Source organism: Callorhinchus milii, unplaced genomic scaffold (genome assembly GCF_018977255.1).
Source record: "Callorhinchus milii isolate IMCB2004 unplaced genomic scaffold, IMCB_Cmil_1.0 Scaffold2, whole genome shotgun sequence".
Classification (NCBI taxonomy): domain Eukaryota; kingdom Metazoa; phylum Chordata; class Chondrichthyes; order Chimaeriformes; family Callorhinchidae; genus Callorhinchus; species Callorhinchus milii.
Genome location: NW_024704743.1, coordinates 63,079,158 through 63,094,030, shown reverse-complemented (window position 1 = coordinate 63,094,030; position 14,873 = coordinate 63,079,158).

The window sequence follows — 14,873 nt, the reverse complement described above, 5'->3', positions numbered from 1 at the left end:
GCTCTATAAATGTAATTTTGTTGTTGTTGTTGCTTATCTTACTCTGGAGAGTATTATGCACAGGTCGGCAAGAGCCAAGGCTAGGGGACCCCAGAATATGCATTGGAGTACTGCTGAAGTCTGACCAACTACAACTGCATAGCTTGCCATTGAAAGCACTGTCTGGCAAGTTTCCTATTTGTGGAGCGACGTACAGAGCTAGACTTTGGTTAGGACAGGCAGGTTGTAAATTGTCCAGTAGCTAGAGACTTTTGAAGGGTCCAGGAGAGATATTTTGAAAAAAAGGGAGGGATGGGGGGTGATGATGCTAATGGCGAGTTTGAAAGGGAGTGAGACAATGCCAGAAGATAGGAAAAGGGTAACTAGGTCCACAAGCAAGGGGCACAGGAGAAACAACTGAGCAGACAGGCAGGGCTGATCAAAGGAAAATGTGATGGATTTCATGCAGTGGAAGATGAGGGCAGAAAGCAACAAAAGGGAAATGGGGCAAAAATGTGCAGGGTTTGAGTGGTGGGTAGAAAGGGCATGAGGAGTGAAATAGAGAGAGGGGTGAAGGAGGAAGATGCGGCTAAACTGACTTTCTCAACTTTATTCACAAGGAGGTCCATGATCTTCTCATTTGGAGTCAAAGGTGAAGATGGAGGGGACTTAAGGAAGAGAGAATTAGTGGTAGATAGGAGTATCTTGGAGTTTGGTGAGGGAAACATGGTAGTTTCTGAAGTATTTGGAGGTGGAGCACTAGACCAGATTTATGCAATCTGTATTCAATTGTCAGTAGTCAAATATGGCTCAGTAGGTAGTACTCTTGTCTCTGAGTCAAAAGGTTGGGGTTCAAGTCCCAGATCAGGACTCTTGACTAGTCTAGGCTGATACTCCAGTGCAGTGATGAGGGAGTACTGCATAGTTAGAGTATGAGATGCTAAAATATGATCCTGTCCACTTGTTCAGGTGAATGTTTCCAATGTGTATGTGAAAATCCCACATCACTATTCAAAAAGTGACCTAGCCAACAATCCCCCAAATAAAATTGGTCATTCATGTAGTGGCAGTCGTTGAGTAGCTTGATGCCAAATTGATGTCGATGTCAAATCAGGTAGGGAACCAGAGGGAGAGAAGTTCACAGGACAAACAGCATTTGAGGGGGATTAATTGATTAATGGGGGAATTTCTCTCAAGGATTGGAAGGAGGGGGTGGTGGATTTGGTGAAGGAGATTGTGTGTAGGAGATGATGAAGTGGTCAGAGATGGTGAGCTCAGACATGTTGAAACCTTGTGTATTAACAAAATTGAGGGGGTAACCATGGATGTGGGTTGGGGGGGTGAGGGAGGGTGATATAGAGGGTAAGTTTAAGAGAGGAGAGGAGAGAAATCAGAGGAGATGGGACAGGAAGAATTAAAGTGGAAGGTGAAGTCACTCATTATGAAGAAGTGCTCAGTACAAACATTGATAGAGGAGAGAAACAGGTAGCGAAAGAGGCAGGAAAAGGGAGACAGAGTGACAAAGAGAGAGATAGGGTATTGATATCAACAAGGAAACTGGTAGGAGGTTTGGGAGGGTGATAAATTATCAGGAATAAATGCACAGTATTAAGTTCAAAATTCCCTCAAAAACATGCATAAAAATACCCAAAAATGCAAACCGAAGTGATGAAGATAGTCCCTAAAGTGTAAAAATGATTTCACAGATTCCTAAAGTTGTGAATAAGAAGAAAATATGGGCCGCAAATGATTTCTTAATTCACATCATCATTTAAATAAACTTAAAGCAAATGTCATCTTATTTTAAAAAGCGCTGGTGACGTACTCAGAGGGTTTGGAGGCAGCAGACTGCAGACGTGTCTGAAGCTTTGGGGAAGGCCTTAATTAATAAGTACTGTAGCAATTGTGACAGCGGCAATGGAGATATTGAAATTATATCAAACCCTTTAACCTTGTGTGTGGCAAACAGAGTGTATGAATTTTTTTTGTTCATTTCTACCAGCGCTTTAGAAATCTTTCTCAATCGGGTAAAGGTGAGTCACAGCGGAAAATGTTGGATGGTCGTGTGCTGATAGACTGAGTGGGCAGGGCTGGTGGGTTCTGAAAAGGAGGGGGAGAGATCTGTGAGTTCCTGTTGTCTGCCCAGTACTGTACTAGACTCTACAAAATAAAAAACCCATGGCACTTGCAGGATGTGGCCTCAGCACTCGTGACGTGACATGGAAAGTGCCTTTGGCTGTCAACTTCCACCAGATTATGACCGTTATCATATTATAACCAAGTTCCCTGTTTTACAACAACAAAAAAAACACCTCCATTCAATCACAATTTCCATTGGAAACCTCTCTGCGCAACTCATAGCTTCACAATGAGCTGAGCTATTTCGTAACGACTGAATGTTAGTCTGCAGGTCTGTATCAGGGCAGTTGTGAGCAAGCTCTGCCGAGAGAGAGAGAGAGAGAGAGATCAGCAGCGAGCGGGTTCACAAGCATCATTTGCATAGAATGGGGCATCCTTCCAGCAGTAAGGAAATTAGCATGACCTTTCACATGCAGGCAACAAGAAAGACGCCTGAAACAATACTGGTGGAATTATTTTACATACCAGGCTAATGGGAACATCCCAGTAATGGAGCATCATTAGTCGAGCTCCCTTTGAACAAACGTTAAGTTGGAACCGTGGTTTAATAAAATACAGCAGAAACAGGCAAAAATATGATTCTAGATATCAAAGAAAGATGGTTTAAAAAACTTGTGGCCTCTAGTTCTCATTATTTCGGAACCACCTACACCACGGCAGACCAAAGAACTTCCTTTCAAATAAAACCACATTTTTTTCTCATGTTGTCTTAAAATATGGTCATGTTTCCAACGACACCTCTAATGAAGCTGCACATGCACACGACCACGTAGATTCAGAAACACAGGAACAGGAGGAGCTCATTCAAGACATTGAACCCATTCCATTTTTATTTTAAACCACAGTAGATCTTTTAATCCGATGTTCTTGTCTTTGTTCCATAATTCCTCGATGCAACAACAACAACGTCACCAAACAACAAATTGCGTTTATATAATGCCTTTCCCATCAGGAGGACGTCCCGAGGAACTGGACAGTGAAGGGTTTGCACCTGAGCTAGAGGTTACCTTAACTTCCCAAGTATCTATCTATAATAATAATAATTTGGTCACTCAATCCACGACTATTTGTGTGAAACTGCTGTGCGCAATTGTCTTCCGCGTTTCAATCAATACAGTCAATTCACTTTACAGTATTATCTGTGAAGCACTTTGAGACGTCTCAAACACATGATAAGGCGCTATATCAAATGCAAGGAGTATTATTTATCCACCCATTTAAATACCCCAATTGATTCTGCACCTACAGCCACAATCCACATTTTCACAACCCTTAATGTCAATAATTTTTTTCCGGTCCCACTTCTAACTGGTTTAGCTCAAATTTTAAGATGACATCCCTTGTTTTGGTGCATGGATTTAGCTGTTGTAACATGCAGTTACTCTACAAAGTAATTCCATTTGTTTTCTCAGTAAATAAATCATAGTGGTACACTACAGGTGGTATAATACTTGTAAGCATTTGTCTACAAATACACTATCGTTAGAGTAATTATCTAGTTATATTTAACTGAAGTATCTCAACAATTGAGAGATATAGTCATATTTCCAATTAAACCTCCAATGAAGCTCCACACGCACATGCACCTACCTCTACTCCCACTTCCACTCCCTCCATCCCTCTTGATTGCAAACACCAGCTCGGGTGCAAACCCTTCACTGTCCAGCACCTTGGGACATCTTTCCGACATGAAAGGTGCTGTATATATGTAATTTGTTGTTGTTGAAATCTAGTTTGTTGGTTTAGATAGACATTAAAGATCACATGACTTGATCTCAAAAAAGAGAAGGCAATCTGGGCCATTCCCATTCTTCTCACATCCTTCTCTTGACCTTCCTCACCATAACAAATTCACTTTTAATTCACAGCAGTGCTGTTTGTGGGATGTTACTGGGGCAGATGAGCCGATCACCCACATAGGTGTTACTGCATTTCAAAGAAACTCATTGGATCTGCCTTACAATTCTTGCTAAAAGTTGTATTATAAAGGCAAAGAGAAACAATTATTTTTTATAGTAAATCAGCTCATGTTTCAAATCAGCTCCATTGTGTGAAACACTTTGAAGCATTTCAGTGTGGCAAGAGCCTGTTATGTGAAGCTTATATATTGACAGCTTATGTTTTAACTTAAGCCCATCTAACAGTGCAAAGGATCCCAGCAAAGCAAACACTTTCTCAACAAATCTCCTTTAACCACACTGCTGGAACATTAGCTGTTTTCAGAATCTTCTGCTTTCACTGTGGTGTATTATCACAACTTCTCCACTTCGTCACAACAGGTAGCGCAGACGAAAAGATATAAGATACCACAGTTCAGGAGGATTTGTAAAATGTGTCCATTATTCAAGACATGTAACAAAATGTGTGAAAAAGTTACTTCTATTTCATAAGTTATTTTCTTCTTCTCGTTAAGTCCTATGCTATTCTACATTCAAGTTGAGCCTATCACATTAACATGTATCAAAGTGTTTTACACTAATTATTAAGTATAATCATTATTTTTTTAAACAACAACACACAACAGTTATTTTGAATAGAGGTCCTGCAAACAGCATGAGGTGAATTTGGGGGTATTTTCTCCAATACTACACAATCTTAACTGAAGACAAAATTGACTTATAAACTAAGAACTGGCAGAATTCGGGCTTCTCGTGCGGTAGCAGATAGCTGACTCTGAGACCTGTCAGGCTTGTATACAGGAGTCCTGTAGCTCAGCGGTTAGAGCATTTGCCTCGCAAGCAAGAGACCTGGGTTCGACTCCCGGCAGGGCAAGACCTTGGTCAAGTTTCCTTATTCCCTCAAGAAAAAAATAACAAATTGGTCACTTCAATGTATGCCTGTTTGTGGGACACTGCTGTGCGCAATTGGCTGCCATGTTTCGCCCACAAATTTACAGTCAATTCACTTTACAGTCTATTCTGTGAAGCGCTTTGAGACATCTAGAAGACGTGAAAAGCACTATATCAAATGCAAGGATTATTATTGTAGCGTCTAGTGATGTTTTCTTATGCTCTAAAGTTAACAAAAGCTTTTAGATTATATATTTCAACCATTGACTTCGCAACAATATTTAATTTTCACTTTCGTTTCTAATTATTTTTGCATTCATTATTTTCCTCAACGTTTCTTGTACCTTTCTTTTTGAATTTCATTGAATTTCCTTCCTGCTATTTCCTCCTTCCTTTTCCTGCTCTTTTCTCAGGTTCTTGCTGAAGATAAGTGCAGTTCAGAACAGATGGGAAGTCAGAGCCCGAGGCCTTTAAAGAAATACTCCTCAAGAAAACAACCTAATAATCGTGTGGGTTTTGTGCTCCTTTGGTGTAAAATGAAAGCCGATCAGTGTGTTAAATACAAAACTGAGCATTTCCACCCTCATAAAAACCCTCACTGTTTTCGGGAAGTGATCATTTGTGTATACCCGTGTGACCAAAGCACTCTTTACTTTTTATTCTCGTCTCTCTTCCATCCTTCCCCTCTCCCCACCTCCATAAAAAACTTAGCAACTGCTGTGGAGATTGATAAAAGACTTATTAGTGAGCAGTTATCCCTCAGAAGTCAAGCTTTTTACTGAAACAACTCCACACCTGCAACCTCATCCGCACCATACCCTGCACAACCATCACCTTAGTCCTCACGAAGGTTCACTGGCTCCCTGGCTCCTAGTGGATTGATGTAAGGGTCCTGACCCTCATCTATAAATCCTTCCCCTCCCTAGCCCCTATCTAACTTTCCAATCTTCTATCTCACTCCTCTGCTGTCCTCCCTCTCCTGTTGGCTAATTCCAGCCGTCTAGGTGCCCCTACCCCTCTTTACCATCATTGGTGGCCTCGTCTTCAGTTTCTATGCCTCCCAACCTCTAGAACTCGCTCCCTTCTACCCCTCAGCCTCGCCCCCTCTCTATCTATCTTTCAATCCCTACCACTGATTGTGCCTAGGGTCACCTCCCCTTCCCCCTTCCCGCTTCCTCCCCTTTTCCCCTCCCCCCTCCCCTTCCCCATTCTTTGCTTGTAGATCAGCAATAGCCTCCCTCAGCCAGATGAGCATAGCATGCATTGAGAAACATACAGTATCTGTTTCTTTAAGTGGGTCAGACCTTCAGGTCAAACATCCCACGAGTAGCTCATACTGTGAAAATGTTCAAACAGACTCTTTGATGATTGACATGATGAGATGACCTTATCAGAGTTTAAATTGTCTCCCATTCTTAAACTTTGTGTGGTTCTGTATGTCTTTTTCAGCTTGTGGTATTTATTTATTTAGGGTGTGGGAGGAGTTTCATATTTACTTTGGTCATAGAGCGTCTTTCACCAGTGAATCTCAAAGCTTTGAATCTGTCATTTTGAAGCCTAGTATTAATATCATCCAAATGCAGCCTTCCCTTTCGCAGCAGCCTGAATCATTAAGGCCTTGAATCCACACTTTCCACCAGTGTGACCAATCTTCACACTGTTGGATCTCTACATCAGCCTATTGAGTCAAGTTGGTAACTCAGCATAACACTTCCTCAAGTCTTCAAGGGTGTCTTCTTGGGTCTGTTGTAAACCATCAGATTTGTCCAACATTGGTTTGAAATGGGCAACTTAATCACAACACCCTAGGTTACTCACTGCAATAAATTCTCCTCCAGTTTCAACGAGTAGAGCTGCTGAGACACCTAAGACCTGATATTTTGTCTAATCTAAGCCCGTAAGATCATGTTGTCTTAATTTAAGATCCCACAGATTTATGGCAATGTTTTCAATTCATTCTCAATTTAGAAGCTGGTTCTCTGCAGTTCTTCAAATTAAAACTGAATTCAAGCTAATGCAAAATTGTAGAAAATTCGTAACCAGTTTTTAAAGCCAGTTTTCCACTGTTCTGAAAGAAAGCTTCTAAATTAAGTCTGAACTAAGAATTTTCCAAACTTCTGTGACACCTTAGTTTTAAGACAAAACAGATATGGAGGCTTAGACTAAGTGGAATTTCGGGCCTCTGAAATTGTGAGCCACAAATAACCTTAGATCGGGTGAAGTTGGGTCCCTTAACATTCACACTATGTTAGGGAGCCTGCCACAAGGAGATGAGGTGTATATTTCCCTCATCATCTGGTTGGTAGAGAGTGCAATTGTGAAGAGACCTTCCATTGATTCTCCAGTTAACTCTACTTTGTGCACTGAGGAGACAAATGTTCACACAAGCTGTGAAGATTTCCTCAGGCAGCTACTGCTTTGTAGTGTTTGGAATATATATTAGTGTTAAATTGGGTAACATAATAAAACTGCCTTAATAGAACACATCTATGAGTTACTTCATGGTTTCTTCAACCGCACATTCGGTCACCCTCCTACCCCTACCTTACCTGCTCTCCACTACCCCTAATCCCAACTCCCTGCTCAGGTCCAAATCCCTGACTGTCCATCGCCTTGGGACATTCTTGCGACATGAAAGGCACTATACAAATGTAATTTGTTGTTGTCGTTTAAATCCTAGTTCACTTCCAGGTATATTAAATGGACCATTTCATATAGGTTACATATATGTGTTTAAAAGGAGCTTATAGTAAAAAACAAACGATACGTATTCATAAAATAATAAGATTGGTTCGGGTGAAGAAGGTCCTTTGACCAATCTGATCTCATTCCTCCAGAATACTCACCCCACTGTCCTCCCTTCACAGCATCAAACTTTCCCTTAAATTAATCCAAATTCCTAGCCTCAACCACCCTTGCTGTCCTGGTTATTAATTACTCTCTGAGTAAAGAAAAACTTTCTGGTACTTCTTCAAATTGTTCTGTGCAATCCATATTCTCTTGTTCTACTGTCTTGGTGAATCTAAAAGTGTTGCTCCAGGTTAACTTTCTCAATCCTGTTTCAGATGTTATACATCCCATCCCCTCTGAGGTTATTTTCAAGACAGGAAACTTAGCTTGTCTAATTGTTGCTCATCATAAGTGCAAGTTGTTGTTGTTGTTACCATAGCTCATTCCGCTAATTTTGGGGATCATCCTCATTGGCCTCCTTCGCACTGCCTCTAAGGCCTGGGCACTCCACCCCTATGTCATGGCAACCGGAACTGTATGTGGTACTTTGGTATGGCCTGAACAGAGCATGATATAGCTTGATTATGACTTTTGGGCATCCGAACTCAATAAATTTGATAATATGCCCCATGATCCTGTTTGCATTGTTTATTGCTGCATCATATTGTTTGGATATGGTGAGCGATTAGTCAACTAACATCCTTAGATCTATTTCAGCTTCTGCCATGGCAAGTTATTTCCCATTTATGGAGTATGTTTGTTATTAGTAATAAATAATCTATTCTTACTTCTTATGTGTAGTACCTTGCATTTCTCTGTATTGAATTTAATCTGCCAGTTATCAGCTCATGTGAATACCCTGTCAAGCTCTCTTTATTGGACCTTTGTTGCCTTCTCTAACACCACATTTTCCCCCAACTTAATGTCATCTGCAAATTTTACAACTTTCACAGGGTTTGTGAATCTAGGTCTAGGTGATTAATAAATAATAATGACTGTTATATTGCAACATTTGACAAATATTGTCCTTGTACAAGTTTCTGTTTTTGATTAATTATTATATGGTCCCTTTTATAACTTCTAAGTGACACCAGTATAAAATTAACTTTGTTTCACCCACAAAATATACAGTAAATTCACTTTAGAATATATTCTGTGAAGCGATTTGAGCCGTCTCAAAGATGTGATAAAGCACTGTATCAAATGCAAGGATTATTATTATTATTATTATTATTATATTTTTACAGTTGGAAATGAGGCTTCAACAACCACCAATTTAAATGAAATGTTTTCTCCTCATGGGTCAATAGGGTGATAACACAAGACCAGCTAATAACACAAGGATTTTATGATAGAAATTCTGTGCATTAAAAATCCATCAACTTTTGGGTTGTCAAGCATTAAGCAACTTCAGTTAGTTATTTGGTGGTAAGTACATCCATTCATTGAGTGTCAAGCAAGCAACCCTGCATCTTAACTGCCTGCATTATTACCTGTAGTAAGACACCCACTAATCTAATGTTTGCTGTTATCTAAATTGACTGAAATGTGCCACCTCAATGAATGGAAATGAAGTACTTGACCCATGTTACCTGGCGTGACGTTGTACGCTGGTGTCACTAAAGGGCAATAATGGAGTCCAAACCTTGAGTGCCAAGAGGAATGCATTTCAGAAGATGAACTGTTTGTTCTTCCCAAACAATTCATCAAATCTAAAGATGCTCTTTTTGAGGGAAATTCTTATCTCCCAACTCTGGAAGGACAAAGGAGGCTTAGATCATGATTGCACATAAAGTCAACAGCATTTCTAAAATTGCATGAAGCACACAGGATTGCGGTAAATGTATTCTCCTATTCAGTAGTGTATGAATCTTTCATAATGCTTTTCTTAGTCTGCCTGCTAATATCAGGTTGTGATGAAATCATAAAGAAAAGGTTGTGTGTACATAGTCTTCCATTATACTTGAATGACATATAAATTATCCTGTGTTTCTCTGGTGCCTACAGCAATCTTGCTGCATTTCACATGCTTGTCTAGATCAAAGTCACTGATAGAACAGCGTCCTTGACTCCACAAATGAACTGCCTTCATTAACATCCACTGACAGTAGGACTACACAAGAGGACGTCAAATCCTTAAGTGAGGGTTATACAATAATAGTTATTGAAGACATGCCACCCAGACATGTGATTGTCTGCACACAGATCTTCCACAGAACCTCTGTGAAGAATGCAGAAGCTGGTTGGTCTGAAGAACAGCAGGCCAGGATAATAATAATAATAATAATAATAATAATAATAATAATAATAATAATAATAATCCTTGCATTTGATGGAGTGTCTTATTACGTCTTCTAGACGTCTGAAAGCGCTTCACGGAATATACTGTTAAGTGAATTGACAGTATATTTTGTGGGCGAATCATGGCAGCAAATCGTGCACAGCAGTGTCAACAAACAGTCATGAATTGAGCAACCCAATTTTTTTTGAGTTAGCTTTTTTTGTTCAGAATTTTCCTTTCAACCACACCCCCAACCTCAAAGCTATCAAAGCTGTACCATCCCAGAGTCAAGGCAGTAAATGTTGTAGGGCTTAAAATACAGCAGATGCAACCGACATGTTTCAGTAGAATGCCTTGGACAGTAAAGTGTGCCCTGATCACAAATGTATCAAAAACTTTTCTTCAGAGTGCTAATGTTTACAAACTGCAGAACATTATACATCGCGGGAAATCTGATCGAGCTCTCAGCAGCTTGGGCTGCCCAACGGTAAACTGAATTTGAGCTCTGTACAGAAGAGAACAATGTTTGATGCATCTGATCCCATATATCATTCTGCCTCAAGCATTCAATTTGTTGGGATGTCAGGTGCAAAGTGTTCTGTTCCTATAACAGGGTACTCCCATCTGGAACTGTAATGTAACTCAAGTATCTGTGACAAGCCAACAAAACAATTTCATAGCTCAGGCACAGTATAAATGTTTATCTTTAACATTCCTCAGAACTTTAAGATCATCAAAAACTCCTGTGGAAAACAGCTTCCAAATTAAGACTGAATAGAAGATTGTTTTCAAAATATTGCACAATCTTAAATATAAGACAATTGTCTTAAGGCTAAAACCATGAGCAGGTCTCAAATGTGGATAGACATGACTAGAAACATTGTGGCATTACACAGCAAATCCCAAAATATATCAAATATCTATCTGTAATCATGTTTTCTTATTTATTTACAAGTATTATTTCAGGTTTTAGTTAAGATAATTAAACTGAGTTATAATGCATATGATATATAATGTATATTTCACCCACCTTGACTCCAAGATTTCTTTCCCCCTTCCATTTCAATTTTCAATGTGTAGATTAATAGCTGTTGTGAAGTTGGCTATTCATCTTCCTGAGTACCAATGTTACAGTTTCTGTAAGGTTCAGTGATACTTGGCTGCTCTTTCCTCTTGTGAGTCCTGCTGTCCGTAATCCCTGTAGGCGGTTTGCCTTATATTAAAGGCAAACCACTGACAGAGATTAAGGTTCCTCTAACTAACTGTTATGCTTGCATCAAGTTCCAACCTGTCCCATTCAGAAAAACTGCACATAAGCTATGAAGTCATCCTTGCCAATAAATTATAAAATGAAATTTAGGAACTAGGTTGTTATTCGCTCGGTGGATCTCTTTTCCAAGGGTAATAATCCCTTCAAAAAAAATCAAAACAATAATAATAATAACTTGGTCACTCGATCCACGACTGTTTGTGGGACACTGTTGTGTGCAATTGGCTGCTGGGTTTAGCCCACAAAATATACAGTCAATTCATTTTACAGTGAAGGGCTTTGAGACGTGTCGAAGACGTGATATGGTGCTATATCAAATGCAAGGATTATAATTATTAGATATTATTATAATTACATAGTTGCTCATTTCATATCTTTGTATTTTTCCCAATTTTCTTCTTTTATTCATTTTCTCCTGAAGGGAGCTCACCCAAAGTTATTGATGAGCCTGGCTAGTGGACATCAGTGAGCTTTTCAGACATGGGACATGATATTCGAAACTGATCTTATCTCTACCCTGTGTCCAGACCTGCACCTTCCAGCAGGGGTCAGTGGAAAGTTACCAAGAGTAAGAACTCTAACCAAAAACAAACATTTAGGTACAGTGGTAGTTTAAACAAACTCCTGTAAATCAGACCACAGATATCCTAAATAATATCAGCTAATGCAGATTGTGTGTTCCAGACAAGATCACAATCTTAGAGCTCAAATCAATTTCACCTACAAAATTACATTCACTTTACATTGAATGCTGTGAAGTGTTTTGAGGTGTCCTCTCGATATAGAAGGCACAATACCAAATTATGTTGTATTAGTATTATTTGGTTTGCGGAATGTCACCCTAATTTAACTTACAAAATTGTCGCCAGTAATAATTCTGACACTGAAGGTCAGATTTGTTTTTACTCCAATATGTACTGTTTGGGAAGAAATTTAACCTGGGTCTAGTTATACTCTGTTTGTGTAGTATTTTAGAGCATCCAGAATTTTCCAAATTCTTAAATACATCCTTAATTTTGAAGCTGGTTTGCTATAAGTTCTTTTATGATTTAAAAAGTTAAGGATTAATTCAACAATTTGCCAAATTCCCAACATTCTGAAATATTACATAAATTAAATTCTCCCCCCCACCACCACCCCCACTGTTTATTTGAAAAATGGTGTTTCACCAACACAGCTGCCCACACATGCACAGTGTCAAAAGTTATGTTTTCTGGTGAATTGGTAGGAACCAGACTGACAAAAGCACTCACACTACTTACCACCAGTTCTCGCCACCAATGATTTTGTACTAATCAATGAATTTGGAGTCCTTTCATGAACTTTTTAAGAGTTGTTTGGGAAGCAAAGGGTTACACACTTTTTAGATACTGTTGAACCCTTACCAGCAGCAGTCACACGCTTCTTCTCTTCTTCACAGCGCAGCACAGAATCTTAATATATCACTCACCTATTGGGCATTGTGACAATATTAACAGGCACTTGAAGCAAGTCAAGAAGTTTCCACTTGTAAGTTTATCTGTAGTTCCCTGAAGGACAAGTTCTTTCATGGTATTCCTCTTAAGTACATATTCAAAGCAGGAGGGGATTATGTTCACAGCATAATTGGGGCAGCAGTGAGTCTTGGACCAACACAAACATGTGATTAAACTCAGGGGATCATGAATATTGGCATTGGCTCGTGGCTCTAAATACGGCAGCGCAAATACCAGGGACATCTGCCTTGTCATAGCCTCCCAGTCTTGTGCCTTGTGATGTCACTGTTACCAGAGATCTGTGTGACCGTCCGAGGTGATGTATTTTTAGGTGTGATATTCCATTCCACCAGCAGCTGCCTCTATCACAAGTTGCTTATAGTAAAATATAGCTCTTTCCCTTTGGCGTGAGGTTGAGTTGAATGCGTAAAAGAGGCCTGACTGTCCTGTGGATGCCAGCAATAAATATGAGATTCTCAAGTAACAGCACAGAGTCACTGGAACCAGTGTTCAATCCTTTCCACATCTTTGAATTCCTTTTTCTAATTCCTCCGTTGTCAGTTATTCAACTTTATACCGTTTTCTTCTCTTCCGTTCTCTTAGTATTGAAGACAGTTTTCTGTAGCGATTAAAGTATTCATTTGATCTCAAACTGCCAGTTTACCCACCATACCACCTTCCCACTATAACACCAAGTTGTTTGTATAGTTTGGAGGGGATATTTGTCCACAAAAAACATAGTTACTTCACTTTGCAGTATATTCTGTGAAGCACTTTGAGATGTCTCAATGACGTGATAAGATGCTATATCAAATGCAAGGATTATTATATTATTATTATATCCTAGAATCATAGAATTATACAGGACAGAAGGAGGCCATGCTGCCCATCATGTCTGTCCGGCTTTTTGAAAAGAGTTATCCAAATCAATCCCATTCCCCCGCTCTCTACCCATAGCCCTGCAAACGTGTCCTCCCCAAATAATTATCTATTTCTTAAAAGTTTTTATCAAATCGGCTTCCACCACGCTTTCAGGCCATTCATTCCAGATCCGAACAACTCGCTGTATGAAAACATTTCTCCTCTCCTCCCCTCTATTTCTTTTAACAACTATTTTAAATCGATGTCCTAGGGTTACCGATCCTTCCTTGTTCACCCTATTGAATTGCCTCATAATTTTGAAAATGTCTATTAAGTCTCCTCTTAACGTTCTCTGCTCCTAGGAGAATAATCCTAGCTTCTCTAGCCTCTCCTGATAACTGAAGTCCCTCATTCCTGGTACTATCCTGGTAAATCTCCTTTGCACCCTCTCCAATGCCTTGACAGCCTTCCTAAAGTGTGGTGCCCAGAACTGAAGACAGTACTCTAGCTGAGGCCTAACCAGATTATGTTTCCTTCTCATATAAATGTTCCACTTTGGATTTCAGTTCAACATTTTTCTCTTCATAGTTCACTTCAATATAAAGTGAGTTAACAGACTCCTGATTGAGTTGATCTGAGAGAGCTTTCTACCTTATGGTGTAGCACTCACATTCACTCACCTGGTTCTCACCTTCAAAGCCCTCTATGGTCTTGCTCCTCCCTACCTCTACGACCTCCTAACACCCCACCGTCCTGTTCGCTCCCTCCGTTCAGCGGGCTCCGGCTTGCTTCACATCCCCCGTCTCTCTCGCCCCACTATTGGCGGGCGGGCCTTCTATCACTCTGCCCCCATCCTCTGGAACTCCATCCCACAGTCCCTCCCTCTCGCCCCCTCCCTCACCACCTTCAAGACCCTCCTCTTCGACAGTGCTTTTGATCTCTCTGCTTCCCTCTTTGCCCTCCACCGTCCCACACCCTGACCCCTAGCTCGGGTCCGTAACTCTGTCTGTCCAGCGCCTTGGGACATCCTCCCGACGTGAAAGACGCTATACAAATGTAATTTTGTTGTTGTTGTAGCATTGGCCCATATAAACAGGGAAGGTCCCATTGAGTGAGTGCTGTGTCCACTGATCTTAGTCAGCACAGCATTGGGACTGCTAGTATTTTTCTTCATGTTTCCAGGAAAGAATGAGGAAAATTGACCACAATTCTTACTTCTGATCACTAAAAACCTCTCTTACAATGTTTCCTTTGTTTTTGGGGATAATAATCTTAAATTTAAATTTAATACCAAACATTAAATTTAAATTAAAAATATTTAAATCCTAAGCAAAAATAAGAAAATGGAT